The sequence below is a fragment of the Oncorhynchus mykiss genome, chromosome 17 (assembly GCF_013265735.2).
Source record: "Oncorhynchus mykiss isolate Arlee chromosome 17, USDA_OmykA_1.1, whole genome shotgun sequence".
Taxonomy (NCBI): Eukaryota; Metazoa; Chordata; class Actinopteri; order Salmoniformes; family Salmonidae; genus Oncorhynchus; species Oncorhynchus mykiss.
The window spans coordinates 61,160,123-61,174,893 of record NC_048581.1 but is presented as its reverse complement, the minus strand read 5'-3'; the positions used below and the strand labels follow the sequence as shown (position 1 = coordinate 61,174,893).

Genomic DNA, 14,771 nt, shown 5'->3' with positions numbered 1-14,771 from the left:
ACACATACCCCCCCACGCACAACACACAAGTGTACCCCCCCCCCCACAAACACAAATGTACCCCCTACACACACACACACACACACACGTACGTACCCCCTACACACACGTATCCCCTACACACAGACACCCCCCACACCCGTGTAGCCCCCTACACACAAATTTACCCCCCTACACACACACAAAAGCGCTCTTTCTATTTTGTTCTGTTTATCAAAAGTGTTGAAAAACTTGTCAATAATGAACTGACTGGCTTGCTTGATGTCGAGCGCATTCTGGTTTCCACTCAGGTTTTGGATGTGTCACTGCAACCTTAAAAAGGTCCTCAATGATGTCACCATTGCCCTTAATTCTAAGCAACATTGTGCTGCCATTTTTATTGACATGGCCAAAGATTTTGATACGGTAGACCATTCTACTCTTGTGGACCGGCTAAGGAGTATTGGTGTCTGAGGGGTCTTTGGCCTGGTTTGCCCACTACCTCTCTCAAAGAATACAGTGTATAATGTCAGAATATCTGCTGGGTCAGCCACTGCCTGTCACCAAGGGTGTACCCCAAGGCTCAATCCTACGCCCCATGCTGTTTTCTATTTACATCAACAACATAGCTCAGGCAGTAGGAAGCTCTCTCATCCATTTATATGCAGTCAGCTCTCCAAAAAACATCTCTCTGCCCTTAACCTTGTTCTGAACACCTCCAAAACAAAAGGTCACGTGGTTTGGTAAGAAGAATGCCCCTCTCCCCACAGGTGTTATTACTACTATTACTAGGGTTTAGGGCTTAAGGTAGTCAACTCATACAAGTACTTGGGAGTATGGCTAGACAGTGCACGGTCCTCTCAGCACATATCAAAGCTGCAGGCTAAAGTTAAATCTAGACTTTACTCTATCGTAATCGCTTCTCTTTTACCCCAGCTGCCAAATTATCCCTGATTCAGAGGAACCATCCTACCCATGGTAGATTACGGAGACATCATAGATCGGCAGGTAGGGGTGCTCTCGAGCGGCTAGATTTTCCTCACCAGTCGGTCATCAGATTTGCCACCAATGCTCCTTATAGGACACATCACTGCACTCTTTTCTCCTCTGTAAACTGGTCATCTCTGTATACCCGTCGCAAGACCCACTGGTTGATGCTTATTTATAAAACCCTCTTATGCCTCACTCCCTCCTATCTGATAAATCTACTGCAGCCCTCACCCTCCACATACTGGCAGAACTGGTGTTGTCACATTCTGTTAAAGGTCCCCAAAGCACCAACATCTAGGTCCCTCCCCTTTTCAGTTCGCTGCAGCTAGCGACTGGAATGAGCTGCAAAAAACAGCCAAACAGGACAGTTTTATCTCAATCTCTTCATTCAAAGACTCAGTCATGGACACTCTTACTGACAGTTGTGACTGCTTTGTGTGAAGTATTGTTGTTGCTACCTTCTTGCCATGTTGCTGCCATGTCATGTTATCTTCGATCTCTTTATGTAGTGTTGTCTCTTGTAGTAATGTGTGTTTTGTCCTAACAAAAGCACTTTTGACTTTTGGTAGGCAGTCATTGTAAATAAGAATTTGTTCTTTAACTGACTTGCCTAGTTAAGTAAAAAAAAAAAAAAGTTAAATTAAATAAAAAAATAAGGGTGGAACTAGCTGGCTGGGAGAGTCAAAGCTGCCCCCTCCTTCCCTCTGCTCCCCCTTTCTTTTGGTTTCCCAGTCTCCTTCAACAAAAAAAAAACCCAGTGTGGGAGACCAGCAAACTGAGGCCCCACAGTAAAACCACATAATTACCCATCACAAAGCCCTCAGTGTTGTGTGCCTGCCTGCCTGACCTGCCAGAGGCTCAGCTGCACCATACCCCGCTCCAACTCCTGCCCCCTCTATTCCTCCCCTCCTTTCTCAATCATCCCTTTGCTCAAGCCACAGCTCTCCCCCCTCTCATTCGCTCTAGTCTCAACGCGAGCCAAGGCTGGGGCTGCTTCATACCATCTGTGTCCTCAGCAACACAGACAACTGGGCAGCTGTACTGGGCTATTGCTATGCTGCCTAGTGACAGCCATGGTGGCTGTGAGCTCTCAACAATGTCTGATCTTTGCTCAAATCAAAACAAGGAGAACTTCACTTCCCAGCGAGCGCTACGATGTAATTAGTCTCAGAAAAAAAATGTGAGCACATGCTGTGGTTGATGTGAAGAGAGCCACATTCTCCCTGCGTGACTCTCAGAAGGAACTCGAACAGGAATGTACTTCCATTAGTCATGCCGAGTCTGCACACAAATTAGGAACTAATACAAAGCCAAACATACCTGTGTGTGTTTGTGTACAGACGGACGGCGGCTATTAAGTCATGTTTAAGTGTAGCAGATGGAGCTGCTCCAAATTAAAACACCAATTAAAAAGGTAAATTATTCAAATGGCAGGTTAGCAGAGTCCCTTGTCAGATCCAGACAGATGGAGTCAGGTGAGGAGAGCACGCTAGACATCCTTAAATTGCCATGCTTGTTAGGTTCATGAGATGGACAGAGACCAAGTCCAGAAGAGACAAAGTTCTAAGTGATGACCAAGCAACTCTTGAGCGTGTTATGGGTGGCGCCCTGCTTGTGATTGGCCCTCAAACTGTTTGCGGTTTTAAATAATAATAATAAAAAGTGACCCGATTCAGGAAACTAGGCATATGTGAAATGATTTGTTTTTTAATCCAAATTAGTTTTTTGGCAGAAATGCCTTCTTAAACATGTGAACTTTCAAATGCAATCTGTAAATACAAATAAAATTGTTAAAATACGAGCCTTGTTAGTTAAGCCACAGAAAAAGATAGCAACCGTCACTATAGCCATGATTGGCTGAGATCATGAGGGGGCTGGACATGCCGAGAGAGGAGTTCGGATTGGTCTGCCATATTGAAGGCTTTTAGTTATTTGAGCTCGTCAGTCTGTTGGTAATCCTGTCGAACGTGGCATTTGTAAAAATGTATTGTGTAGTGGAGCTGCATAAGTGTTACTCTACACTTTCTGGAGGATCAAGTTCTGAAATTAGAAACGTGTAATATCTGAAAATGTAGCAATCAATCTTACCTGTATACAGTTGAAGTCAGAGGTTTCCATACACTTGAGTTTTAATGAAGACGACCTATTCTTCAACCACTCCACACATTTCTTGTTAACAAACTTCAGTTTTGGCAAGTCGGTTAGGACATTGACTTTGTGCATGATACACGTATTTTTTTCCAAAAATTGTTTACAGACTGAATTATAAGTGAAATAATCTATGTATCACAATTCCAGTGGGTCAAAGGTTTACATACACTAAGTTGACTGTGCCTTTACACAGCTTGGCAAATTCCTGAAAATTATGTCATGGCTTTAGAAGCTTCTGATAGGCTAATTGACATCATTTGAGTCAATTGGAGGTGTACCTGTGGATGTATTTCAAGGCCTACCTTCAAACTCAGTGCTTCTTTGCTTGACATCATTGGAAATTCAAAAGAAATCAGCCAAGACCCCAGAAATTGTAGACCTCCACAAGTCTGGTTCATCCTTGGAAGCAATTTCCAAACGCCTGAAGGTACCACGTTCATCTGTACAAACAATAGTACGCAAGTATAAACACCATGGGAACACGCAGCCGTCATACCGCTCAGGAAGGAGACGTGTTCTGTCTCCTAGAGATGAACGTACGTTTGTGTGAAAAGTGCACATCAATCCCAGAACAGCAGCAAAACAACCTTGTGAAGATGCTGGAGGAAACTGGTACCAAAGTATTTCTATCTACAGTAAAACGAGTCCTATATCGACATAACCTGAAAGGCCGCTCAGCAAGGAAGAAGCCACTGCTCCAAAACCGCAATAAAAAAGCCATCTACGGTTTGCAACTGCACATGGGGACAAAGATCATACTGTTTGGAGAAATGTCCTCTGGGCTGATGAAACAAAAACAGAACTGTTTGGCCATAATGACCATCGTTATGTTTGGAGGAAAAAGGGGGAGGCTTGCAAACCAAAGAACACCATCCCAACCGTGAAGCACGGGGGTGGCAGCGTCATGTTGTGGGGGTGCTTTTCTGCAGGAGAGACTGGTGCACTTCACAAAATAGATGGCACTATGAGGAAGGGAAATTGTGCGTCAGTCAGCAAGTTAAAGCTTGGTCGCAAATGGGTGTTCCAAATGGACAATGACCCCAAGCATACTTCCAAAGTTGTGGCAAAAAGGACAACAAAGTCAAGGTATTGGAGTGGCCACCACAAAGCCCTGACCTCAATCCTATAGACAATTTGTGGGCAGAACTGAAAAAGCGTGTGCGAGCAAGGAGGCCTACAAATCTGACTCAGCTACACCAGCTCTGTCAGGAGGAATGGGCGAAAATTCACCCAACTTATTGTGGGAAGATTGTGGAAGGCTACCTGAAATGTTTGACCCAAGTTAAACAATTTAAAAGGCAAATGTACCAAATACTAATGGAGTATATGTGTATGTGTATGATAGTTATAGGAGTTCTCCATCTCCGGATTACAACTTCAAACTCAGGGCAACCGTGGTATGGCATTCCTGACAGGGAGACATGCATGATGATGTATACAGTTGAGATAGCTAGCTACATTTTCAGATATTACACATTTCAAATTGACAGAAAGTTGTTTCATTTCAAGCTAAAGGGTACTGTTAGCTAGCTAACGTTAGCTGGCTGGCTCCCTAGCTGACATTATTTGTTTCCCAGAGCCGTTTGCTTTGCTAGTTAGATCCTAATGTTTAGCTAGCTAACATTGGACCTGGTTGGTTATCTCCCAGCACTGTGGCATTGTTGGCACGTTGTTCATTGTTGTTTAACTAGCTAACTAACTGGCTGGCTCGTTAGCTAACATTACGTGTGTGATCTTAAACATTTACCTAGCTAGGTTCATTGTTTACCTAGCTATCTAACTACATGTCTTAAGCTAAAATTACCTGTTAGCTAGCTAGCTAGCTAGCTAGCCTTAGTAGAGGTCATTATTCGTTTCCCAGAGCTGTTTGCTTTTCTAGTTATAGCCAAATGTTAGGCATTGTTGGCACTCTTTGTTCTTTAACTAGCCAAACTTAGCTGGCTGGCTCTTTAGCTAATGTTATCCGACATGTGTACAACACCCGTTGAATATGGCAGGTGTCAGTAAACGTCTGCAAAAAAGCATAATGAAACAGATGCCAGCAGAGCTGGTTAGGCTGTTTGTCATCCATAGGTAAACACAATCGGCCAGAGCATCAAGCGCTCTGAACGTGCCGAGGGGAAACAAGATGGTTGGGGCTAAAGCTTAAGAGGGTGTGAACGATGCTGAATGGGTGTAGACAAAGAGCTCTTCACTCAAAACAACATTCAAAGGAGAAAAAGGCAAAGTGAGTTTACAAATTGATCAACTTCCAAAGCAGAATTACTTTCCCATTGTTCGTCAAATGCAGTGTATGAAATACCATTGTGTAGCTGAGTCTATACTTCTATTTAATGTAAACAAAAATATTTTCTAAAACACCATTTCAATTTTGCAACACAAGACTGAATCCAGGTGGCGAGTCACATATATTGTTCAAAACAAACTGTTCAGTTGCAACTCTGCCCCTCAGTCACTGCCAGCAACCACGTAGGCCATGCAAACATTGCTTGGATTGTTTTGCCAGCTATTTGATTTGGGGAAGGAACAAGTTAACATTTTTGCAAATGTAGACTATCGGTCAAAAGTTAACCCTTGAACGAGTAGGTGTGTTTATTTTTCATATTTTCTACACTGTAGAATTATAGTGAAGACATCAAAACACACATATGGATGGAATCATATCGTTCAGGGGCAGAATTACCGATTTTTACCTTCTTAGCTCGGGGATTTGATCCTGCAACCTTCCGGTTACTAGTCCAATGGTCTAACCACTAGGCTACCAGCCTCCCCCAGAAAATAGATTCTCTGGTCTGATGAGACCAAGATTGAACTCTTTGGCTTGAATGCCAAGTGTCATGTCTGGAGTTAACCTGGCACCATCCCTATGGCGAAGCATGGTGGTGGCGGACTGTGAGACTAGTCAGGATTGAGGGAAAGATGAATGGCACAAAGTACAGCTATCCTTGACGAAAACCTGCCCCAAGAGCGTTCAGGACCTCAGACTGGGGCGAAGTTTCACCTTCCAACAGGACAATGACTCTAAGCACACAGCAAAAACAACGTCGGAGTGGCCCAGTGGCCCAGCCTGAACACAGAACCCTGACAGAGCTTGAGAGGATCGGCAGCGAAGAATGAGAAACTGCCCAAATACAGGTGTGCCAAGCCTGTAGCGTCATACCCAAGAAGACAAGGCTGTTATTTCTGCCAACAATGTACTGAGTAAAGGGTCTGAATACTTAATGTAAATGTAATATTTTATATTTACACTACCGGTCAATTTTTAGAACCCCTACTCATTCAACGATTTCTTTATTTTTTTCTACATTGTAGAATAATAGCAAAGACAAACTATGAAATAACACACATGGAATCATGTAGTAACCAACAACAAAAGTGTTAAATCAAAATCGATTTTATTTGAGATTCTTCAAAGTAGCCACCCTTTGCCTTGATGACAGCTTTGCACACTCTTGGCATTCTCTCAGCCACCTTCATGAGGTAGTCACCTGGCATGCATTGAAATGAACAGGTGTGCCTTTAAGTTAATTTGTGGAATTTCTTTCCTTTATGCTTTTGAGCCAATCTGGTGTGTTACAAGGTGGGGGGGTATAGGGCTAGGTGGGGGGGTATAGGGCTAGGTGGGGGGGTATAGGGCTAGGTGGGGGGGTATAGGGCTAGGTGGGGGGGTATAGGGCTATTTGGTAAAGGACCAAGTCCATATTATGGCAAGAACAGCTCAAATAAGCAAAGAGAAACGGCAGTCCATTACTTTAACTTCTTGGTGACGGGGCAGGGTTTTCATTGGAAATCCAGATTTCTAAGGGACGTTCTTACAGTTCCTATCGCTTCCACTGGATGTCAACAGTCTTTAGAAATTGGTTGAGGTTTTTCTTGTGTAATGAAGTACGGCCATCTTGAACGAGGGTCACTTGAAGTGTACTGTTAGTTAGAGGTGCGTGACCAGAGCGCGACCATATGTGATGTTTATGGGACATATTGGAGTGCCAACAAAAGAAGCTCGTCAAAGGTGAATTATATTTTGATTTTTGTGTCCCGCCTGCAGGGTTGAAATATGCTTTCTCTTTGTTTACGGAGGTGCTATCCTCAGATAATAGCATAGTTTGCTTTCGCCGAAAAGCCTTCTTTGAAATCTGACATGTTGGCTGGATTCACAACAAGTGTAGTTTTAATTTGCTATCTTGCATGTGTGACTTAATGAAAGTTTGATTTTTATAGTAATTACTTCGAATTTGGCGCTCTGCATTTTCCCTGGAGAGGTTAAGACATGAAGGTCAGTCAATATGGAACATTTCAAGAACTTTGAAAATTTCTTCAAGTGCAGTCGCAAAAAACATCAAGCACTATGATGAAACTGGCTCTCATGAGGACCGCCATCGGAAAGGAAGACTCAGAGTTGGATGCAGAAGATAAGTTCATTAGGGGCGGCAGGGTAGCCTAGTGGTAGGAGCGTTGGATTAGTAACCGAAAGGTTGAAAGATCGAATCCCCTTGCTGACCCTTGCCGACCTGTCGTTCAGCCCCTCAACAAGGCAGGCCATCATTGACAATAAGACGTTCTTAACTAACTTGCCTAGTTAAGTAAAGGGTCAATAAAAGAAAAAAGAAAGAGGAACTCTGGAGCCACGTCAGTGACCATTGGGTTCTTGGTCACCTCCATGACGAAGAGTTCTGGTGTTTCCAAACATCTTCCATTTAATGGAGGCCAAGACTGCAGACATTTTTTGGTACCCTTCCCCAGATCTGTGCCGACAATCCTGTCTGAGCTCCACGAAAGATTCCCTTGACCTCATGGCTTGGTTTTTGCTATGACCTTGTATAGACAGGCCTTTCCAAATCATGTCCAACAATTGAATTTAACACAGGTGGGCTCCAATCAAGTTGTAGAAACAAAGATCAACGGAAACAGGATGCACCCGAGCTCAATTTCAAGTCTCGTAGCAAAGTGTCTGAATACTTATGTAAATAACGTACTTCAGTTTGCATTAAAAACATTTGCAAAAATGTCTAAAAAATGTTTTTTTGCTTTGTCATTATGGGGTATTGGATGTAGGATTGAAGAGGGAAAATTGTTATTTAAACACATTTTAGAATAAGACTAACGTAACAAAATGCAGAAAAAGTCAAGGGGTCTGAATACCGTTTCTTCTCAGCCAAACAGTGGCCACCACTGTAAATGACCTTAAGTTACAGAGACAGAGCTCTATGTATAGACTGCGATAGCATCATTTAAAGTTAGAATGAGTATGATGGTGCCGCTTTCTAAACAGGATCTAATGGCCCACCATTACACTACACTCTTATTTCTACCACTCTCTCTCATATACAGTGCCTTGCGAAAGTATTCGGCCCCCTTGAACTTTGCGACCTTTTGCCACATTTCAGGCTTCAAACATAAAGATACAAAACTGTATTTTTTTGTGAAGAATCAACAACAAGTGGGACACAATCATGAAGTGGAACGACATTTATTGGATATTTCAAACTTTTTTAACAAATCAAAAACTTAAAAAATGGGCGTGCAAAATTATTCAGCCCCCTTAAGTTAATACTTTGTAGCGCCACCTTTTGCTGCGATTACAGCTGTAAGTCGCTTGGGGTATGTCTATCAGTTTTGCACATCGAGAGACTGAATTTTTTTCCCATTCCTCCTTGAAAAACAGCTCGAGCTCAGTGAGGTTGGATGGAGAGCATTTGTGAACAGCAGTTTTCAGTTCTTTCCACAGATTCTAAATTGGATTCAGGTCTGGACTTTGACTTGGCCATTCTAACACCTGGATATGTTTATTTTTGAACCATTCCATTGTAGATTTTGCTTTATGTTTTGGATCATTGTCTTGTTGGAAGACAAATCTCTGTCCCAGTCTCAGGTCTTTTGCAGACTCCATCAGGTTCTCTTCCAGAATGGTCCTGTATTTGGCTCCATCCATCTTCCCATCAATTTTAACCATCTTCCCTGTCCCTGCTGAAGAAAAGCAGGCCCAAACCATGATGCTGCCACCACCATGTTTGACAGTGGGGATGGTGTGTTCAGGGTGATGAGCTTTTACGCCAAACATAACGTTTTGCATTGTTGCCAAAAAGTTCAATTTTGGTTTAATCTGACCAGAGCACCTTCTTCCACATGTTTGGTGTGTCTCCCAGGTAGCTTGTGGCAAACTTTAAACTACACTTTTTATGGATATCTTTAAGAAATGGCTTTCTTGCCACTCTTCCATAAAGGCCAGATTTGTGCAATATACGACTGATTGTTGTCCTATGGACAGAGTCTCCCACCTCAGCTGTAGATCATGGGCCTCTTGGCTGCATCTCTGATCAGTCTTCTCCTTGTATGAGCTGAAAGTTTAGAGGGACGGCAAGGTCTTGGTAGATTTGCAGTGGTCTGATACTCCTTCCATTTCAATATTATCGCTTGCACAGTGCTCCTTGGGATGTTTAAAGCTTGGGAAATCTTTTTGTATCCAAATCCGGCTTTAAACTTCTTCACAACAGTATCTCGGACCTGCCTGGTGTGTTCCTTGTTCTTCATGATGCTCTCTGCGCTTTTAACGGACCTCTGAGACTATCACAGTGCAGGTGCATTTATACGGAGACTTCATTACACACAGGTGGATTGTATTTATCATCATTAGTAATTTAGGTCAACATTGGATCATTCAGAGATCCTCACTGAACTTCTGGAGAGAGTTTGCTGCACTGAAAGTAAAGGGGCTGAATAATTTTGCACGCCCAATTTTTCAGTTTTTGATTTGTTAAAAAAGTTTGAAATATCCAATAAATGTCGTTCCACTTCATGATTGTGTCCCACTTGTTGTTGATTCTTCACAAAAAAATACAGTTTTATATCTTTATGTTTGAAGCCTGAAATGTGGCAAAAGGTCGCAAAGTTCAAGGGGGCCGAATACTTTCGCAAGGCACTGTATATATATATACCAACTCTGCCTGAAGTTCTGTGGGCTTTTCTCCATGTTCTTTGACGTGACTGAGAATTGTAAGTGTTTTCAAGTCTACACACCTTACATAAGCTGTTAAAATAGACTTAGGATGGATGGTGTGTCAGGAATAATACTCCCCCTGTTTCAACTCACCGAGGTCTTCACCATACATCAGTATCAGATGAACAACAAGGCCTGGCTGGCATGGCTCAATAAAGGGCCTGGCTGGCATGGCTCAATAGAGGGCCTGGCTGGCATGGCTCAATAGAGGGTTGTTAGACAATGCATGAGAGAAGGCCTCAGTGTTCCACTATTGAGTGACTGAGCACAGTGATTATCTCTGTGAGTGCTATAAGTGTTCTAACACATCTTCCACTCATTTCGGCTTCAGTGAAATCATCACCATCATTGTACAGTGTTGTCCATACCGTCACCTCAAATTGGCTGACGGCCTCAGGGTCAAGCCACCAAGGTCAAAGGGTGAAAAGTTCAGTGAATGACAAGGCTCTGGGATACATAGTACACAGCTTTCCCGACCAGTCAGTCACCTAGCCCAACCAGCCAGCCAAGCAGACCAGGGAAACTGGCGGGGCCACACTTCACTGTGCAATTATCTCAATTACTCCTGCTTTGCCATAATGGCTGTTTTAGAACTGCTGCTGTACACCAACACTGTAAAACCAGCATCCTGCCTGCATCACTATGGCATATACAGTGGCACTCTGCTCTCTAATTGAATCTTTCGCTCTTTCTCTGCACCCTCTTCCACTAACTCCGTTCTCATTTTCTCTCTGCCTTTCTGAAGTGTAGAGGCACCAGTCCTGGGTAATATAGGTCTCCCAGTCATTGAATAATAATAATAATAATAATAATAATAATAATAATAATAATAATAATAATAATAATAATAATAATAATAATAATAAATAATAAATAATAATGGGAAATTCCACAATAACGGAATTACGCTGAGCCTAAAATGCATGCCAATCAAAAAACAGTTCAAAGTTTCAAAACCGTACGACTAATTTGAACAATTTATACAGTAAAAAAACTCAAATCTAAATAGTGGAAAAATTGTGCAGATGCAAAGTTTGACAGAATCCAGTAAATGTCCCTCAGTTTTATTCTGTTACCAAACATTTTATCTGCACAGCTCTTCCTCTCAATGTGTTCTTGTAAAACTTTCAGTGGAAATTGTTAAAAGTAGTCCTTGTGTATGTATACAATTTGTATACAATTTGTTTTTGTTTTTTTAAGTGAAAAATCTTGAGTCTCAGCTTAAATTCTGTTACCATGGAATTACGACACCGACAACATCAGTTCAAACTGCCTTGAACTCTGCTGTCATTGGGAAAATAATTACTTAAAAATTAGAATGAGCCGGTTATGCAATGTGTAGTAAGAGGTTTCCTAACCCTGGAGAAGAGACTAACTCAAATGGTAATACTCCTAGTCAACTCTTAAGAGTATAACGAGTGAGATGTAGAGGCAGGTCATGGGTCGCAGTCCTGAAACATCCACATCTGGATAAAAAGAGGAAGAGCAAGTTCAGCGGTCAGAGTCCACATTCAAATAGCTACTTTTAAGAATGAGGCATAGTGGGAAAACTGCTTTTATGATATCTAGTGGATCTCGTTTCAGTAGCTGTTTTGAAGGAAGCAAGGACGAGTAAGGATCTGTGCTCTGAGTCAATCTCAGTTCTGACCCCTTCACCTCCCATCCATGGCTAATGAGAATTGGGTTAGGTTTCAGTTTAACCTGGGGCCTCACAATAGAACAGGGGCTCAGCCAGGGTTTGGTCAGGTTTCAGGGTATTCTCTAGGTGGGGCTGAGATCAGAGGAGACACTACCCATAAACCCCTCTTCTGTGTGCTTCAATGTATTTTTATGAGCACACACACACACACTTGAAAAAGGCCACGCTGACATTGAGTTGGGTGGAGCCGCTCTAGTCCTGTTTATGGCGCTAGCGGGGTCATCCTGGGACCTCAGGGCACGCACACACACAGCTGTGGTGGCAGAGTGCCTGTAGCCTCCTGCTTGCCAGGTTGGCTGATTGAAGCCTTCCTCGGAGAAGACATCATTCGGGTCGATAACGGTGCTATTCAGACCTAGGAGCAGCGTCAGCATTTTCCACCTCTTCACTCCACAAAAACTCAATGCAGAATTATCAGCAACACTGCCCCTTAAAATCTCTTTATACCCAACTTACACATTTTCTGCCAACAAAATGGTGTGTGGTACACTAGGAAAATATAATAGGCATAATAACGCACTAACACACACTTCAGAGACTTACACTTTTCTGCAGCTCTCTGTTAACTGCGTGTAAAGTGAAGTTTGGGGTATAAGCAGAAAATGTGGAGTTTAGACTCTCTAGATCAGTCACTGTCAGAGTGCCATCTACCCCCCTCAAATCTCGCTCTCCCTCACACACCTGCTTTAGCACTACACACTCTCTGGGCTGGGCCAAATGGGGCAGCAGGCCCAGCATGGGGCCTCACACACAGCTCCTTGCTGTTTCAAGAGCTGTTTTTATGGGGTGGAAAACAAAATAGCACACCAAAGTACAAAAACTCATTATGGTCCACACATTCTTTCCAAAATCCCCTCCCGGGGGGAGTTCATTCAACAAACTAAAGACTAAGGCTCAATAACGCGCAGTAGAGGAGTTAGCAGAATTCTCACTTGTCAAATAGAGGATTGAACAGTTGTCAACATCATGCTAGGTCCTATACAAAAGGGGAACTTGTAACTCTTCTAATGGCAAATCCATGAAAAATGTATAGCACCCGGTACGATTCAGTTCCCAAGAGCAAATCTGTTTTCCCAGGAAACGCACCATTCTGATTCACACCCAGCTTTACACAAAATTCTAGTAAACCAAATCACACAAATTACTGGAGAATCCTATACTGTATACACACAGTACTTCCCACAGCCCTGGCTATAAATGACAGTTCATGAATCATGAGTGAGCACATGGAGGCATTGAGAAACAATCAGTTTCAGGGGCCAGAGACTCTGATCGCAAAGTCAACAGTTTAGCAAAGTGTGTTATCCAGCACAAATTTTATCCAGCTGTGGTCTGGTCAGTGACCCAGAGTAATGCACACATACACATGTTACAGAGAAGAGGAATATGTTTTGGGTTAACATGTCAAATGTGGGTCTACTCCAAAGATGAGAAGAAAAACTACTAAACAGACACTAAGACAGCCAGCTGATTCAGACTGGATAGACAGCAGTCATTGGGTGTTTTACGTGAGTGTTAAAAAGCTAATAGCACTTAAAGGAGAAAGAGTTTTAGTTGTGTCTGTCAGTTGGAGACAGCCTGTAGCTGTGCATGGCTCAGCCAACTGACACAGGATGGGTGTGCTGGTTTCCTGAGCCAGCCGAACAAAGGATAAGCATCTACTTCTGTTTTACTTGTAACTGCAGCCAGCCGAAGGAGGAAGTAACACATAAGGGGGGGGGGGGGGGCAGGAAATGACATCATCTGTTCCGACAGCAGCAACAAATTCAAACGAAAGAAAAAAAAGGCACGGCTATAAGCAAGAGCATTTAAAGCTTGTGGGGAACAGAGTCAAAAGCCTTGAAGGTGGATTGAACGTAATACAAACAAGTAGAGGAAGCTCACTACTTGAGATGAATATTTAGGTGCTATAGCAGTGTTTTTTGTATCAACATCTGCACTAGGCAGTTATTTTAACCTGAAGAGTTAACAAAACGCTTCCATGTGAGTGAAGACAGACAGAAAAAGAGAATGTACTGAAAAGATGTGCTGATACATAGCCATGGCTTGGGCTAGAGGGCTGCATTCCCACGAGCATTCATCTTTCTGCTTTGTAGACTACACGTTAGCCTACTTATTGTATTAAAAAGCACCTCCATTGCATTATTCACACACTCGGCACTCGCTGCTTCAAGTTCCTCACCTGGTTGGGCATGCGAGTTAAAGTACACCTTCAGTATCAGTATATGTGGTCAAAATGAAACGGTAGACTGCCTATGCACGTCAGTCATCTTTCCAATAAATTAACTTAAATATTAGGCTATAGTTTACTACAGTGTGTGTAAGTAAATATCGATCATGGAAAGAAGTGGAGGGCGCTCAACCAATGTTAGTCAAGGTGCAATACAAATATTTGATAATTGAAAATGAAAAACGGTACACCTTTTAGGAGCAGGTGAGCGAGCCTTGCGCTTACCTTTTTAATAAATATTGATTACCCATTTGTCTCTGCCTGCAAACAGTCCTGCTCCTAAAAAGGTAGGCTATATCCTATATGCAAAATGTAGCTCAAGAGAAAGTGCAAGTGTCTGCTCTCTCCAACAACACGCTCTTCAAATGATGTCTAGCCTATTGGCTGATAGGCCTATGGCCCAGTAATACCGATAGCCTAATATAAAAAAATGGCCCACATGAGAATCTCTGGTAATTTACCCAATTTCGCAGGTTATTTTTGCGCATTCTGATATTGCCTATAGGGTGCAAAATTGCTGGGATCATGGCTGGCAAGCGTGCTGCATCACATACACCTAAAATAACATTGCGGGACTGCGGTCGGGTTCGGGAAAAGTTCTTGCAGGAGCGGGTAGGAGTCAGCCAGAAAGCCAGCGAGAGCGGGATGAAGAAATCAGTCCCACGCAGTCAAGTTTGGGGCTTAATTTACTCCATCTCTGCACGACTAATTCTACAACCGTAAAATTG

At 42.8% G+C, this 14,771-nt stretch overlaps 1 protein-coding gene across 1 annotated transcript in view; it reads right to left on the bottom strand.

The window, feature by feature from the left end:
- The window catches only part of LOC110494281 (guanine nucleotide-binding protein G(i) subunit alpha-2), a 111,858-nt gene that overhangs the window by 82,475 nt on the left and 14,612 nt on the right, over positions 1–14,771 (bottom strand). The gene's annotated exons all lie outside the window — the stretch shown is intronic.